Source organism: Podarcis tiliguerta, assembly GCF_965153285.1.
Source record: "Podarcis tiliguerta genome assembly, chromosome: 9".
NCBI lineage: Eukaryota > Metazoa > Chordata > Lepidosauria > Squamata > Lacertidae > Podarcis > Podarcis tiliguerta.
The window spans coordinates 21414730-21431327 of NC_139542.1; the positions used below are offsets into that span (position 1 = coordinate 21414730).

The following is a 16598-nucleotide window of genomic DNA, read 5'->3' on the forward strand; positions in this document are numbered from 1 at the left end:
CAGGATCACAGGTCTCAAAGGGACTGTGAGATAACATCTAGCCTGACCCAAAACTTCGCGTTCTTATGTGGGAAAGAGAGAAATCTGTAATATGTTGATAGAAAGGCAATGTCTGGGTCACTGAAATATCTGGTTATTCAGAGTTGTATTCCTGCAGTGCTTAAAAGGTAAAGGGACCCCTGACCATTAGGTCCCGTCGTGACCGACTCTGGGGTTGCGGCGCTCATCTTGCTTTATTGGCCGAGGGAGCCATGTGGCCAGCATGACTAAGCCGCTTCTGGCGAACCAGAGCAGTGCACGGAAATGCCATTTACCTTCCCACCAGAGAGGTACCTATTTATCTACTTGGACTTCGATGTGCTTTCCAACTGCAAGGTTGGCAGGAGCAGGGACCGAGCAATGGGAGCTCACCCCATCGCGGGGATTCAAGCTGCTGACCTTCTGATCGGCAAGTCCTAGGCTCTGTGGTTTGCTGATGTTTCACCCAACTGAAGAGGCAAAGCAGTGCTATGCAGCATCACATGTGCTACTATGGCTGGTTCGGCTGAAACGAATAATTATCAATACATCTGCTTCCTTGGGAATTCAAGTGTTCTCCAACCTGAGCTGTGTACACACTTCATTTCCACAGATCTATGCTGAGTGTGACTTTGGCTGCATACACACAATACCTTTAAAGCACATTTGGAGCACATTATTTCCCTCAAAGAATTCCTAGGTTTAGAAAAGGCATTGGGAATTGTAACTCTCAGGAGTAAACCGCAGAGCCCATAATTCTTTGGGGGGGGGGAACGTGTTTTGAAGGTATAGCTGTGTACACAGTCCTGGTTTATGATGTTGTAATTAATGTACATCTTCTCTGAAAAGGAGACATGCTGATTTAACTGCATTGCATTTCAACCTCGTTGTATTGTGTATTATTGTATTGTGCACGTGGCCAAAATAAAAGCAGCCCACTGTGTGGCATCCTACTGATATATTTCAAAAGTTGCAAATGACTCAGTCGTGACTCACAAACAGAGGGACCTTGGTGGGATAGTAGCAGTGAGGACTTCAGCTTAATGAGGGTGTGTGCATTACATGCTAAACTGCCTAAAACTTCTTCACTGTGGGCATCTAAACTCAGTGACCTGTGTATTTTTATTTTTATTTTTGCATAACTTCTATTGTTTTATATAATCTACATCTTTTGCTATTTTGCATGGCTTATTCTGATTTTATTATAGACATGGGAAAGAGCCAGGACCTTTGCAAAGCAATGAAGGACCACTACCAACCACAGAAATCTTGTAGCACAATATTAATCATGCCTGCTCAGTTGTATGTCCCCTTGATTTCCAAGTAAGTTTATTTAAGATTTCTGTTTTCTTTCTGTAATTGTTGCCTGCATATTTTCAACCACATCTTGACACCCTAGAGCAGTGTTTCCAAAACTTGGGCCTCCGGCTGTTTTTGGACTACAGCTCCCATCATCCCTGACCACTGGTCCTGCTAGCTAGGGATGATGGGAGTTGCAGTTCAAAAACAGCTGGGAGACCCAAGTTTGGGAAACAGTGTCCTAGAGGGTCAGGCTGGATCAGGATGAAGCATGGTAGGAGCCTGAGGAGTTGGAGGTCTGGAGTTCAAGGACCTAGCAGGCTGGGATGGGCCACAGTTGGCTATCAGCAAGGATAAGCATCCTTGGGCAACTGTTGGCCCAGCACCTTGGGCAACTGTTGGCCCGGGACCTTGGGAGATTCCACCATTGACCCCTAACCCAGTTGCTCCTTATCATGCTTGCTTGCCTACCAGGATGTGCAGATGAGGACAATATCCAGGAACAGCAACAGCATCTGTGCCAATGCAACCTGCTCGTGCGCCTCTCTGCCACCCTTGTGCCTAATCCCCACTGCAACCTCAAAACTGGGCAGCAGGCAATGACAGTTATTTCCTTTCCATGAATGTTCACTTGCTGCCTTGCCCTGTCTGCCACCAAATGGTGTCATCAGGTAAGGACTTGGGGACAACAGCCCCCACTCAGCAGAGTGAATAGGAGGGCCTCCTAATTCAGCTGACTTGCTGCATTTTAAAGCAAATGAATGAATGAATGGACATTACCATCTGAGAGCTAGGGTGAGGAACCAGATGTGGCTGCCAAGCTGGATTTCTAAATCCCACCACCACCCCTGCGGGCCAGCTTTGACAGGTGGGTGGCTTTGTAAATCAATACAAGAACCAATAAAATATGGACAGGCAGTGCAAGCTTTTGATCCACAGTGGCAAGGACCAGCAGGTGCTGCCTTTCCTCTTCTTCTGGGTGGTTGGTTGGGTGAGTAATTGGAGCAGTGTTACCCAAACTTTGGTCTCCAGCTGTTTCCAGACTACAATTCCCATCATCCCTGACCACTGGTATTGCTAGCTAGGGATGATGGGAGTTGTAGTCCAAAAACAGCTGGAGAACCAGGTTTTGGAAACACTGAATTGGAGGCATGGGGGAGCGGCGGTGAGGCACTGCAAAATAGGGGCTCAAAGGGGGCCCTTTGCTGAGGGTTCCTCAACAGCTGGAGCCAGCGTAGAAAATCAATGCCAGTAAGTGCAGTCATTATTTTTATTGTCGAGCTGCTTAATACAGGCAAAGGTTTTCATACAGTCAAACTTTTGTACGGGAAGATGCCCTTTGCATTTCCTCTGTTAGGTGTGGGCGTATGAAAAGGCTTCCTTAGGCAGAGGTCTTGTTCAAACGAAGGCCAACATTATGTGCACATTTTCAAGCACTCTAATGATCTCAGGGGCATAATTTCCTTCAGTCCACCCGCTATTTAGTCTGGCAAGATTGAGGAAAAGTTTGCTGATGTCACCACTCGCCAGTTGCTCTTCAGTCCCCCCTGCCCCTTTAATCAAAGCATTCCAATGCTAACGAAGTGTTCCAATGCTAACTGCTTTTAGAAGAACTTGCCAGAGAAGCTGGGGAGGCTCTCTTCCAGACTTCTCAACAGGGTGGTGGTGAAGAAAGTCACCATGACTCACACATTTATAATCATGGAAGAGAAGAAGCAAAGGAATATGGTAAGGTACTCCTGTCGTGCCTATCAATCATGATCAAAGGTCACTGCTAAATCACATCTTTCTTTCATCCTCATTTGTTTGCACAAAGTTTGCAAGGTGGGTAGATCTTTGCTGGGCAGTTAGATGACAGAACTTGCAGCAAGTAATTGCTATTCCACATTTTCCACTCCTAGTCTACACAACTATGAAAGGTACAAGAGTCTTGTCCTCTTTTTCATCTGGTCACCCTAGCTAGGAAGTACACTGGGTGGCTTTGGACCAGTATATTTTCTCCCTGGGAGGATGCTGCTGCTTGGCCCTGGGGAGGTGGGGGGTAGCTCTTAATTTAGCACAGCTGATTTGCTCTTCCTCAGTTTCTTTACCACCTTGATCCATTTCCAGCACTCACACTGCTGCACGTTTACCCCAGAGAGCAAGGGCCACTGATTTAAGCAGGGCTTACTTCTTAGTAAAGTGTGCACTGGAGCACAACCTCCAAGTTAGTGTCTTTTTGCTGGCACCTTGTCAGAGGTAAGGAAAGGCAAGTGAGTCAGAAGTCCCTGCCGTCGCGGTGGCGCTGTGGGTTAAACCACAGAGCCTAGGACTTGCGGATCAGAAGGTCGCGGTTCGAATCCCCGCGATGGGGTGAGCTCCCATTGTTTGGTCCCTGCTCCTGCCAACCTAGCAGTTCGAAAGCACGTCAAAGTGCAAGTAGATAAATAGGTACCGCTTCGGCGGGAAGGTAAACGGCGTTTCCGTGCGCTGCTCTGGTTCTCCAGAAGCGGCTTAGTCATGCTAGCCACATGCTAGCTGTACGCCAGCTCCCTCAGCCAATAAAGCGAGATGAGCACCGCAACCCCAGAGTCGGTCATGACTGGACCTAATGATCAGGGGTCCCTTCACCCGTGTATCCACTTTCCTGGGTGTAAGGCCCATTGAATCTGGAGATGGCGAGCGGGGGTACCAATAATTTCTTTGCCAAGGGTGTAAGGCAGAGGTCCCAACTTGAAAAAATGGGGGGGGGGAGATAAGTCCCACCCTGCATGATTGATCACATGATGTGGAACACATACCCCATTTGAATGACAATGCCCATCAACTTGGGGGGGAGGTGGCCCCTCAAAAAAATTATAGGCATGCTGAAGAACCCCTAGGAGTTGGCTCCTATAGTGCAAGGGAACCTAGGTCCGTCTCTGGTCATGACTGTTAAAGTGGCATGAGAGTGCTTTAAATGTTTGTTGCAAATTTTGCCATATTTAAGCACTTGGGCCATGGGTGTAGCCAATGGGGGCAGGGGGGCAGCTACCCCCTCAAGTCAATAAAATCAATAAAAATATATAACTATCTGAGGCTCTGCCCCCTAACAAAAGCCTGCCCCCACAACAAAAATCCAAACATACACCTGACCAGTGCTTTCTTTTTTCTTCTAAAGAAAAATGTTTAGGGGTATTCTCATTTTCCTACTAATATTGAAATACTGCCCCCTCAATGAGGCCAAACTTAGATCCACAAAATGTTTAGGGGTATGCGTACCCCTGCACCCCCCTAGAAAAAAAGCACTGCATTGACCCTGTCTTATACATTTTTGCTAATTTACTGGGAGCTAAATATGAACGGTGCATCATTTTCATATAATTTTCTTTCAGCGTGTATCATGCTGTGAATTTAAAAGCCCAATTCCAGCATCTGCCACCTGAAGTGGTCATATTTAATCTGCCTAGTGATAAAACTGCCCCTTTCCCAGCAGCTAGGATGACTCTCTGAAAAGAAAACAAGCTAAAGAAGCGTTAATAATAATAATAATAATAATAATAATAATAATAATAATAATAATGGCAGCGGACTGTGCAGTTGCACATCTCAGGCGCCTCCCTGCCCTCAACCCAGCCCTCCGGGTTGCTGCAAGCTCTCCGCTTCTTCCCGCGCGCGCACGCGCGCACACACACACCCCTCCCTCGGGCGCCTGTTTCTTTTTCACCCGCGCTACTCTCACGACGTCGGTGGGAATTTCCAGCTAGGAAGTGAGAGGGAGGCGGAGGTGCGGGCGGGCGGGCGCAGGAAGGGAGGCAGCGAGAAAGACGGGAGTCAAGCCCGGGGGCGCGTGCAAAGTCTTGTCAGCGTGTGCGGGCGGGCGGGAGAGAGGAGAGGGGCGTGCGCGCTGCTGGAAGCCGACGAGAGAAAAAAACACCACATCGCCAAAGGAGGGGAGGGGAAAAGCCTCGACAGTGACAGCAGCAGCAGCAGCAGCAGCGCAGGGCTTCCTTTTTCTCTGCTTTCCCCCTTCTCAGCCTCGCGGGCAGCGAAGTGACTACTTCTTCCTCCTCCTCGTCGACGACAACAACAAGGAACCGCCAGGCTCCTTCGACCCCGCCGCGCTGTGGCGACATGGCGCTCTGGTGAAGCGGGACTCCTCTTGCTCGCCTCGGGTCTCTCTCTCCCTCAGAACTGCCGGCTCCTCCTCGCCTTTCCCCTCGCAGTGTGAGGCGACGTCGGCGTCAGGAATCCCGCTCGAGGTGAGCCCCGAGGGGAGGGGCGGGGAGGCGGGAAGCGGCTGCCGCGTTCCCACGAGACGACACGGCTGCTCGCTCGCTGGCACGCGCGCGCACTCTCTCGCTCTCCCCGTTGCCACGCGGGAATGTTTATGGATGCGGCAACCAGAGGGACGCAGGACGGGGAAGGGGGGGGGTCCATAATGGCTCCTTCCAGGCGGCGGGAGACCCGGGGCCAGATTTGAAAGGAGGAGTCTGCTGCTGGTCGGCAGAGGAGGTTTTCGAGGTGCTTCTGTGTGGACAGAACGGCCTCGGTCCAGTATACCTGAAGGAGCGTCTTCACCCCCATTATTCAGCCTGGACACTGAGGTCCAAGGCTGAGGCCTTCTGGCAGTTCCCTCACTGTGAGAAGTGAGGTTACAGGGAACCAGGCAGAGGGCCTTCTCAGTAGTGGCACCCGCCTTGTGGAACCCCCTCCCACCAGATGTCAAAGAGAACAACAACTACCAGACTTTTAGAAGACATCTGAAGGCAGCCCTGTTTAGGGAAGCTTTTAATGTTTGATGTATTACAGTATTTTAATATTTTTTGGAAGCCGCCCAGAGTGGCTGGGGAAGCCCAGTCAGATGGGTGGGGTATAAATAATAAATAATTATTATTATTATTATTACAGATCAAGTGGCGCTAGCCTGTGGAAACTTGTGCCTCAGTAAACCCGCTTGTCCCTCAGGTGCCATAATAAGACTCTCTGTTTCCCTGCGGAGCGGCAGGGAGAGAGACAGCCTTTTTATTTTTATTCTGATTTCCAACAAATCATCATGTGCAAGTGATTTAAGGGAGGGAGGAGGGGTGAGTCGATTCCAGTTTCCAGGTGTGGACATTTTCAGAGCTGGCCTGAAGCCCTTTGAGTTATGGGTTAGCTGGGGTGGACCTCTCTGGAGAATTACATTTGTAGAGGGGAGTTCTGCATTTTACACTTTTCTTCTTCTTCGTGCTGCTTGTACTCAGCAGCTCTCTCTACTTCCTCATTCTTGGGCAAAGTGAACATAACACGCCGCTCCTCGTGCTCAGGAAAGCGGTGCTGGGACTCTGGGAGAGAGGCGCACATGGCAAGGCCTTCTCCCTACCCAGAGCTCAGAGTTGCCCCTTTTCTTTTTGGGCAAGGCTTTCCTGTGCCTTTGGCACTGGTGTCGAAGGCTGGTGTTCAACCAGGCAAGCCTCTTCCTCCCCCGCCCCTCATCACTTCCTCTTTGTCCCAAGAACAGTCTCACTTGCTAGCTACACAGCACAGCTGTTGCAGACGCAAGAGCTCTGCTGCTGGGTCGGGAGAGAGAGGTGACAGCAGCAAAGCCATCTCTTTTACTGTGGACCTTAGGGGAGGGAACAGAACTGTGGAACATCTTCTTTGCATTTATTAACTTCACAAAAAGGTGCACGCTGCCTGATTGTCTCAAACAAACAGACCTCAAAGCAGGTTGCCAAAAAGATAAAACAAGAAGAAGAACCGCAAAAATAATTTAAGACATTTGAAAAGTTGAAATAGCAAGAGATTGAAATTCGCGCCAGCTTTCTCAGCAGTTGGGTAGGCTAAACAAAGAATGTTTCTTAGCAGAATGTTTTGTGTGCAGAAGGTACCATGTTCAATCGCAAGTGTTCCCAGGTAGGGTTTGGAGAGACCAAGGTCTGAAATCATAGAGAGATGCTGCCAGTCAGTGTGGACAGCACTAATCTAGATGAGCCAATGGTCTGATTCATTAAAAGGCAGTTTCCAATGTTACCGTTGGGGCAGAAAGGAAAAGAAAAGGTGATTTCATACTGAAAAGATGGGAGGGGAGGCAATATACTCACCCCCTGCTGCCATTCTGGAATTTGTACAATATTTCAGTGAGTCTCTTTCATGCTATTGAAAATGTGTTTTTGTGATGAAGCTGGTTTTCCCCACAGTTAAGTTTATAGTCACTCAGCAATGCCAGGGCTCAGCCTTGAATTGAGGTATACTCCTAAAATAAATAGATCTAAAGCATGTGCAGAGTGCATCCCTCCCTCCACTACTAGGTTATCTGTTTCACAGTAATCTGGGATCAGGGGGCAGGATTTTCCTGCTGAAAGTTGTGATTTCCATATTTCCTTTTTTCGTTGTTATTTGTGCTCAGATATTAGGAACCTAAGAGAGCCTGTGCGGTGTAGTGGTTTTGTGTGTTGGCCTGGGGGACCAGGGTTCAAGTTTCCAATTGGCCATGAAGATCATTGGGTGACCTTGAGCCATTCACTGCCTCTTGGGCTAACCTAACAGGGTTGTTGGGATTGAATGAGGGGGAGAAGAACCATGTATCTCACCTTGAGCTCTTGCGAGAAAAAGGTAGGCTAAACATGCAATAAATTAAAACAGCCATAGGAAGGAATACAGGAAGCCACCTTATATTGTGTCAGTCTTTAACACTGTTCATTCCTGCAAGAGTTTCGGGGCAGACACCCTACTTCCATTGCCAATATGTTCATGCCCCATAGCTTTCTGCTGAAATTCTCTTAATCGTTCGTATCACAGATATTTCAGGTGTGCGTTTTTGTCCCGATTTTGTTTTCCCACTTTTGTTGCAAGCAAGAGTGTGCCTCCAGATGGCAAGAATGTAGTGACACTGGAGAAACATTGCAGAACAACTAATACAGTGGAATGATGTGTGGTATAAACCCACCACTGACACACTATTATTGCATCAGTGACACATTGCAGAATGCATCTGCTAAAAATACCATTCTGGAGAGGCCACTGAGTTTGTTACCTTCCCCACTGCATCCTCTGCCATCCTCTATGTATGTTGCTTTTTCTTCACTTGGGTGTGTAATGTTTCTCAATGTTGATATGGTATCTCCCATATGTAAGGCTGAGTTCAGCTGCCCCTGTTTGCCCCCCACTTGCCACCCAGTGATCTGTTCTCAGACATATCTGAACGTGGAGGGGAGAAGGAAGCAGTACCCACCAGGATATGAGCCTAGGATCTCTTTCAGCACCAAAGTTTTGCATTGGAATATGTTAATAAGATTTCTGCATGTGCAGAGTGCAGCTTATTAGGTGGAATGAAGAAGGTATTTCTCTTCCAAGGCTATGATGGACTTGAGTCCCAGCAACTTTCACATTAAGAATTAATCACTCGTGGGTAGGAGTGCTTGCAACGTGTGTTCGTAGAGCCAATGAAGCACCAATGGCTGATGTGTGTGTGATTTTCTGTGAAATGTAAACACAGGGAGTTGTTTGAGATCCTTTTGTTTTCAGTACCTAGACTGTGTGTTGCTTGATTGTTTTGGTTTAATTATTTCAGTTCCAATTTTAACTTGTGCCATTCATGCACAAATTGAAAACCAAGATGATGCAGGTGCAGGGGAAATAGATTTTACTATACACAGATTATTATTAGATTTCTAGACATTTTGTTGCGACTCACCACGGGAATGCTTTTGTCACAGAAAAGAAGAGCTGGACTTTGGGCTAGAGAAAGTGGGTTTTCTAAATGACTCACTTATGAACATGCAGGTTGAACTTCCTCAGAAATAAGATGAATTTCCTCAGAATAAGGCCTTTTTCAAAGGGAGGGGATGTTAGGTTGTGACTCAGTGATTTTCTTAGGAAGAAAGGTGTAATACAGTGTAGCACTTTGCCCATGAAAATTTGTTGCTTCTAATGGCAGGTTTGTTTGTTTTTTCATTATACGCAGACCTTATCAATGTAGCAAATTCTTCACTTTCCTTCCTCTTCAGCTGCTCCCTGCAGAATTGGCAAGATTGAGTTCTAAAGGTGTTTTTAGCTGCCTTTCAGTAAAATCATATAATCATAGAATGCATAGCTGTCAACTTTTCCCTTTTCTTGCGAGGAATCCTATTCGGAATAAGGGAATTTCCCTTTAAAAAAGGGAAACGTTGACAGCTATGATAGAATGGTAGAGTTGGAAAGGACCTTGAGGGTCATCTAGTCCAACCCCTTGCAATTCAGGAATCTCAACTAAAGCATCCATGTATTTTTCCTGAGTAAGGATGCTCAGTAAAAATAAACAACCCTAATTATTAGTGGCAGATTTTGTTAACTTTCACATGAAATGTTATGCAATTGTAGAATTTCCCCATTTCTGTTTGCTCACTATTAGCAGGCAGTATAATTTTGGTTAATAAAAGCCTTCTGTTGATACTTCTTAGATCTCTTCTAGAAGTAAGAAGCAGACTGCAAGGTTCAGTCTAGGGATGAGTGAATCAGTCAGTTTCTGGTTTCTTTCAGTTTCTCATTTTTCCAATGAAAATTCAGTATTTTTGTGTGAATTTATGTTTGTAGTTTTTATCTAATATGCACATTTTTTGCAGTCAATGTCCCATAATTTGTGTATGTTATTTTGATTAATATATGCCTTCATATGAACCCTAGTTTGTGCATTTTTGTACTCATTACTTGGTTTGAGAACAGCACTGCAAAACGTGGAGCTGCATGATTTTCAAAGGATGGTTGTGTTTCAGTTTGCATATTATTTTAGAAAGTGCAGATTAGATAGGGTCACCTTTAAATGCAAAGTGAATTGAATTTCATCCCCATCCTGAGCTTCAGTCATCTACAAGCCAGATAAAAACCGTAGAATAAAGTGTTTGCTAACCTTAGACACAGATTATTGCTTTGCAGTGATGTGGTTTTTTAACAACACCTTTCTGCCCTTCCTAAAAAGAAACCCACAGCCTAATCCTAAAATGGATTTTCTTCTTTTTTAAAGCTGAAGAGTAAAACAAACAGTGTGGAGCTGTTACTGTTATGTGAAGTAAGACTTGTGCCAAGATCTTAACCACTTAACTCATTCTTCTACTTGGCATCTAGAGTATTTTGTTTTACAACCCTAATTTGCAGGAGCATATGGGATGGAGCTGTTTATAAAGGCCTCTTCACTCATTGTAGCGTTCCACTCAGGAAATGGTACATAGTGCCCTGGGTACATTGCACTGCCATGATTTACCTTTACTGCATAAGCACAACGCCAGCTGGAGCATCCTGCCTTAGTTATGTATGAACAGTGAAATAAACAAGGTGCATTAATGGTTTTTTATGGACACATTAGAACAGTGTTGCAAGGCCCAGCATCTTGTTCTTATTTTTTTAAAAAAGCAGCCAGTAAGATACTTCTCTAAGCTCTCACAAGCGAAGTATGAATGTGTGGCCTTCCTTAGTTTCTAGTCCTCAAGGCCTCGCCCTTAAATGTATCCTGCCTCCATACATTACTTATAATGGTTAATAGCCATTGATAGGCCTATCCTCTATGAATCTGTGTCATGCATTTTTAACATGAGGGTGCATTGTACATACTAGGTGGTTTGTGGGGAAATAATGGGGCAACACAGATGCCTTCATGCCCTGTTTGCAGGTTTCCTTGGAACACCTAGCTGGCCACTGCTGATACTGGTATCTAGGTAGAAAATTCTCCTTATACCAAATGCCCTTACGTGCTTCTCAGCACTGTGGCTTCTGCAAGGTTGTATACATATCCAGTTAATATCCAGCTCCTGCAGTCAACATATCCAAGGATCTTTTGCTTCATCATTATGCAGTAACCCACCAAGTATGACGATGTTATACATACACCATGTTGTATCTGAACTTTTGTTTGTGCACATGTGCACTTTTTCTAGTCTAACACTGTGGTAGTAGATTTGACAAACATTTGATAAATTATCCATTTTAAGTGTAGGAGTTTAAGAAGCTAAAAATAGCCTCATATGCAAAATACGATACACGTAATAACTACTAATGGTTAGAAATAGGGCCAGCCTGCCCATGAGGTGGAGTGAAGCAGCCAACTTTGGGCAGTGGAATTCTTTGAGGGTCATGTGGCTGCGGGGGCTGCAGCTGTTTTCAGCAAGATCTCATGGAGCTCGCAAAATATCTTGCGAAATCTCTGCAAGATCTCATGAGATCTTGCCAGAAGCTGCCACCACGCGATCCCAGTAAGCACTGCCTGGGCAGGAGGGACAGCACTTTCCAGTTTTGCCTCAGGCAACGAAACAGGACAGGCCTCCCCCGTTATACGGTACATAGAGCTTTTGCCACTGTAAGCTCTAGGCTTTGCAATACTCTTTTCTCTATGCTCCTTTCAATAAGCCCTGCTTATTGAACATTCACAAAGTTTCCTGGGAGGTTCTATGAAGCCAGCAGTTTATTGAGCATTCATTTGGATCTGCTTGCAGGGAGGTTATATGAAGACATGCTGAGGAATCGCTATTCCACACTTTCCAGCACATTTCCCCATCACTTTCCTTGCTGCAAAAAAGTATTGATTTTCTTTAAGCAGGTTTGTTGTGCAAGAGCCCAAATCCATATTAATTGTGCAAACTGAATTTGCTGTCATGCATTCAATCCCATCTGTAAAAATATCAAGAAGTGCCCTGAGCACAGCATCTGTTGTAGGTGTTCCTTTGCAGAAGGATGGGATGAGCTTCATTGGATAGAGTATAGAATGTAGGTATTATAGTCAGCTCCGAAACATACCTTTGCACTTCCAGTTCTATATTAACAACATGCAGAGAAATAACAGGAGAGAAGCTCAAGAGTGCTTAATGCAACATGGGACTATAGACTTGTCCACATTTGAGCATTTTTTAGCTATTAATCAACCATTTCTCTATTCAAATTAGACTGGAGTAGTCCACACCCACACATACTTGAATTTGGATACTGAAGAGCAAGCTTGGGCTTTCCCATTCATTACAGGCATTTTCTTTTGTGTTTGTTCCTGCCTTCTAATTTGTTGCTTCTGTAATGCCAGTTAAGTACCAGCAGGGATGCATGCAGGTAGCTGTGTGCTCATCTGCAGTGTGGAAAATAATAATACTGATTTGACCTTGTAGTGATTATTGAGGCAAGGATCAGTTTCATGCATAATGCTAAACTATGGTTCATTTTGTTGAAATGTGGCTCCACCTCAGCAGACAAACTATGGCTTATTTCTGGGCAACAAACCACAATATGAAACCATGGTTTCTTCTAGGCTTATGACCCATGGGTTGTTTCAACTGTGGTATGGTGTTGTATCTGAAACCAACAGCCTTGCTTAACCACAGTTTGCTTGACCAACCCACCCCAGATGGTCACTAAGCTACAGAGACATGGGGTAAGAGCAGCTTAAAACAAGCCAGGATTTTGAGAAACAAAAAGTGGCTTGTCAGTTCAATGGTGAGACAGCTCATGTTTTGCTGAACAAATAATCATGGTTGCATTCACAAATAATGTGAAATCACATTTGAAATGTGATATCACAAATGCTTATTATTTGGTTGTATTTGAAGATGCATTAGCACATTTATCCCTGCCATAACTTGTTTTGTTTTATTGACTCATAGATAAGTAACTCCCAGGAAAAAAAAGTATTGAGCTGAAGAACTAGTTATTGTCCCTTGAAAGCATTTTACCCCCTCCGTAGATAATCTTTTGCGGTATGCTTGGCACAATTATGGCTATTTCCCTTTAACCCAGCAAGAGCAACTCTGGGCAGAATTTGTTTAGCTTTAAGTCATTGGATAATCACTTCTATACAGGCTGAGGTTTCTTTCATGGAACTGGGAATAATTCATTTTTCTTTTTGCACGGATTTTAATGTTTTGGCATTCTTTGGCTTAGGGAAGCCCGAGCAACTCTAAAACCACATGATTCCCTTGGGAAGTTTTACAAAACATGAAGTGAATGGTTTTGATTGAGAACTGGGTGCATAAAGTCTTCCCTTCTCTATGTTCTACATGATTTTAGACTGCATTATTTTAATAAGAACATAGGAAGCTGCCTTGATACCAAGTCAGATCACTCAGTACTGTTGACACCAATTGACAGCAGCTCCCAGGGATTTCCTGCTTGAAGGAGTCTCTTCCAAACTTACCTGAAGATGCCAGAGTTTGAACCTGACACCTTTTCCCATGCAAAGTATGTACTGTACCTCTGAGCTATGGCTTTCCCCCAATATTGTATGGGGATTCATTTTTGAAAAGGGAGACTGCCTTCCCAATCTTACAACAGGTAAATTCTCAGGTGAACAAACTCAAGTTTCTCTTTCTATTATGTCCTCTTTGCATATATGCCTCATTTGCAAACAAAACTTCTTAAATGCAATTCCCAATTGCTGCGAGTGTTACACACCTTATGGTTGTTTCTCTTTTAAGGGGGGTGTTGAAATACTTTTGTTAAAGATAATATAAATGTCTTTCAGCTTTCAGTTAGTGTTACATTTTATGACTTCCTTGATATACATTCTAAGCTTTAAAGTTGCACAAAAAAGATACACTGAATCTCTTTTTTTTACTTGCTGTTCATGAGATATTAAGAAGTTGTTTCACCCAGTGTCTGCAACACTGTTTAAACTAGGTTTTGCTAATATCAGCATAGTATCATGCAACATGTATTACAGGCAATTAATATAATTTAGGAAGGATAGTTTCATAGTGATACCTACTCCCATTTCTTTTGCTTGCTCCATTAGATGGTGATATAACTATTATTTACACCCAGAAATTACTATATTAAGCAATTCCTGATTTCTTAATGGTCTTTCCAATTGTTTTTTGTTCCTAATGTTTCAGTGCCAATATGTGTGCAGAAATGCCAACTAGCAAATACTGCATTCCTGAAAGCACATTCTCATAACAACTGTATATTGTTGTTGTTTTCTGCATGCAAACTGAATTACTGGATTTTCCCCACAGTTTTGTGACTGTGCTGTATGTAAGTTTAGACTGTGGTATTGGATGAAAAAGTCACCATCCTAATAGTGGGTAGTTCTAACCACTAAAAGCCTTTGAAGCTGTGCTAGTCATTCAGTGCCTTGTGTAATCTTAGGAGCTGGGAAGTGCAGGTGGCTGGATTTCAGCGTGCAGGATTTCCCCAGAACAAGTCTCTGGTGCTCTGCCTAATTCTCTTCCCAAATGACTAACAGAGCAGGAGGAGAATAAATTATGTAAATAAGCAAATATTTGCACAAAATGCTTTTATTTGCATCATCTGCATGGGTTTTTAAAATGAATACTATATGGGAAGTTTGCCCTTCCTATAACTGGCACTGTCTGATACACAGGCTGAGACAATTCCTGCAATGCTCCAGAACAGGCTTCCTCAACCTCGGCCCTCCAGATGTTTTTGGCCTACAACTCCCATGATTCCTAGCTAGCAGGACCAGTGGTCAGGGATGATGGGATTTGTAGTCTCAAAGCATCTGGAGGGCCGAGGTTGAGGAAGCCTGCTCCAGAATTTGCTTTTTCTGCAACAGAATTGGAGTTACCTCCATTCATAAGTTTTATTTCATTCCTCTCTCATTCTCTAACCCACGCATTCAGCTGCAAAATTCCCCTCCGGGTTGGGGTTGCTATATTTCAAAAGTAACAATACAGACACATAAGATGTGGTTTAAGCTATTTTTAAGAGAAATTGGCAAAAACGACATTGCCAACATGGGTCGTCATACGTCCAGATTTTCCCAGACATTCTGCCAATTTTCTCCCAGAAACTGTTTCTGACTGCAGTATTCCAGATATGTCTGGGAAATTCCTGATGTATGGCAAACCTACCCCAGGTGCACTTTTCATTGTAGGATTTACACAGATGTAGACCTATAATGCAATTCTCATGGAGCATATCTTGTAAACCATGTCCCCAATTTCAACCATTTACAGTTTTCCTTCTTTGCAGAACAAACACCCAAGTATCCCAAGAAAGCCAACTGAATTTTATATGTGGGGTGCTGTTTTGTCCCAGCTAGTGAAATGTGCCAGAGTGTTTCTTTTTAAAAAAACAACAACAACACAAAACTTAGCAATTGACAGAGGTTTAAGTGCCCAGACAGAGTTCATACTAAGATAAATCATAGGTTAATGGAGGCATAGGCAAACTCGGCCCTCCAGGTGTTTTGAGACTACAATTCCCATCATCCCTGACCACTGGTCCTGTTAGCTAAGGATGGTGGGAGCTGTAGTCCCAAAACATCCGGAGGGCCGAGTTTGCCTATGCCTGGGTTGGTGTGACTGTGCTGGATCCTGATGAAAAGCAAAGTTGGTGCAAGTCTTTGCTGGACTCAGCACTTTGTTGCAGGTGAACCAGGCCATTTTATAGCTTGGGGTAAAAAAAAAGATCCACAAACTCTTATACAGGTTTTTTTTACAGATCTTGTCCTGATCCGGTGGCCCAAAGGAGGGCTTGGAGTAGTTGGGTGCAGGTATACCAAAGGATGCCAAACATGCCAAAGCGAACAGTTGCAGTGCTTTATTAAAGAAGGTGTAGACTTACAGCAAATCAGCCTGCCAATTCTCCTAACCTTTGCAGATGCAGGACGGACTCTGCAGCAAGGGGATGGCTTGCCCATGCCCAAGCAAATGTTTATGCGTTCTTTATACAGCAAAGCAGCACATGTCATTTATCTGACTAGATGAGGGCATAGATGACAAATACCCAAACCTTACAGACAGCTCCCCTTTCTGGGCTCAGAACTCAGCACCCCAAGCCCCACAGATAAGGGTAACATCAAAGCAAGTGAGTGTAAGCATATATGAACTTATTACTACAACTACTACCAGTTAATTGTGGGGTTATTTTGACTAGCAAGATGGCATTAGCAAAGTTTCCAGAACAGTTCCTTTGGTTCAGCACAGGTCTGTAATAAATAAAAAGATTGCTCAATAAGAAATAAAACCAGTGTTACTTGTTTTTAGCATTAAAATAGAATATTGAATCTCAGTGAACCACCCATCTTTGTTCCAAATCTCAGCGAACCACCCATCTTTGTTCCAAATCTAGCCCTCTCTGGGCTAGAGGTTACAGTGAATGTCACTTTGGGAATGAATAATACACATAGCACTTAGTGAACATTTGTGCACTTTTGTAATCTCTTAGGCTTTCTGAGCTTTGTCTCACATTTTTATTTGCTGTACTTGAACAAGAAAAGGGGCTAGGTCTAATATGCCAAATGTTGTTTTATAGATCCAGTATGGTCACGATAAAAGTCTGAGCATGATAGACTATCTTTTGCTGGACTTCCGTTTTTTATCAACTCCTTTAATGACCTAGGAACTGAATGTTTGTAAAGGAGCCAA

General features: G+C 44.3%; 1 protein-coding gene across 1 annotated transcript in view; it reads left to right on the forward strand.

Annotated features, from left to right (window-relative positions):
• The first annotated feature begins 4959 nt into the window (after positions 1-4959).
• NFKB1 (nuclear factor kappa B subunit 1) overlaps positions 4960-16598 on the forward strand; it is a 67225-nt gene continuing 55586 nt past the window's right edge. Inside the window, exon 1 of the mRNA XM_083456760.1 lies at positions 4960-5537. The gene's annotated coding sequence lies outside the window, so the exon portion shown is untranslated. The remainder of the gene's footprint in view (positions 5538-16598) is intronic.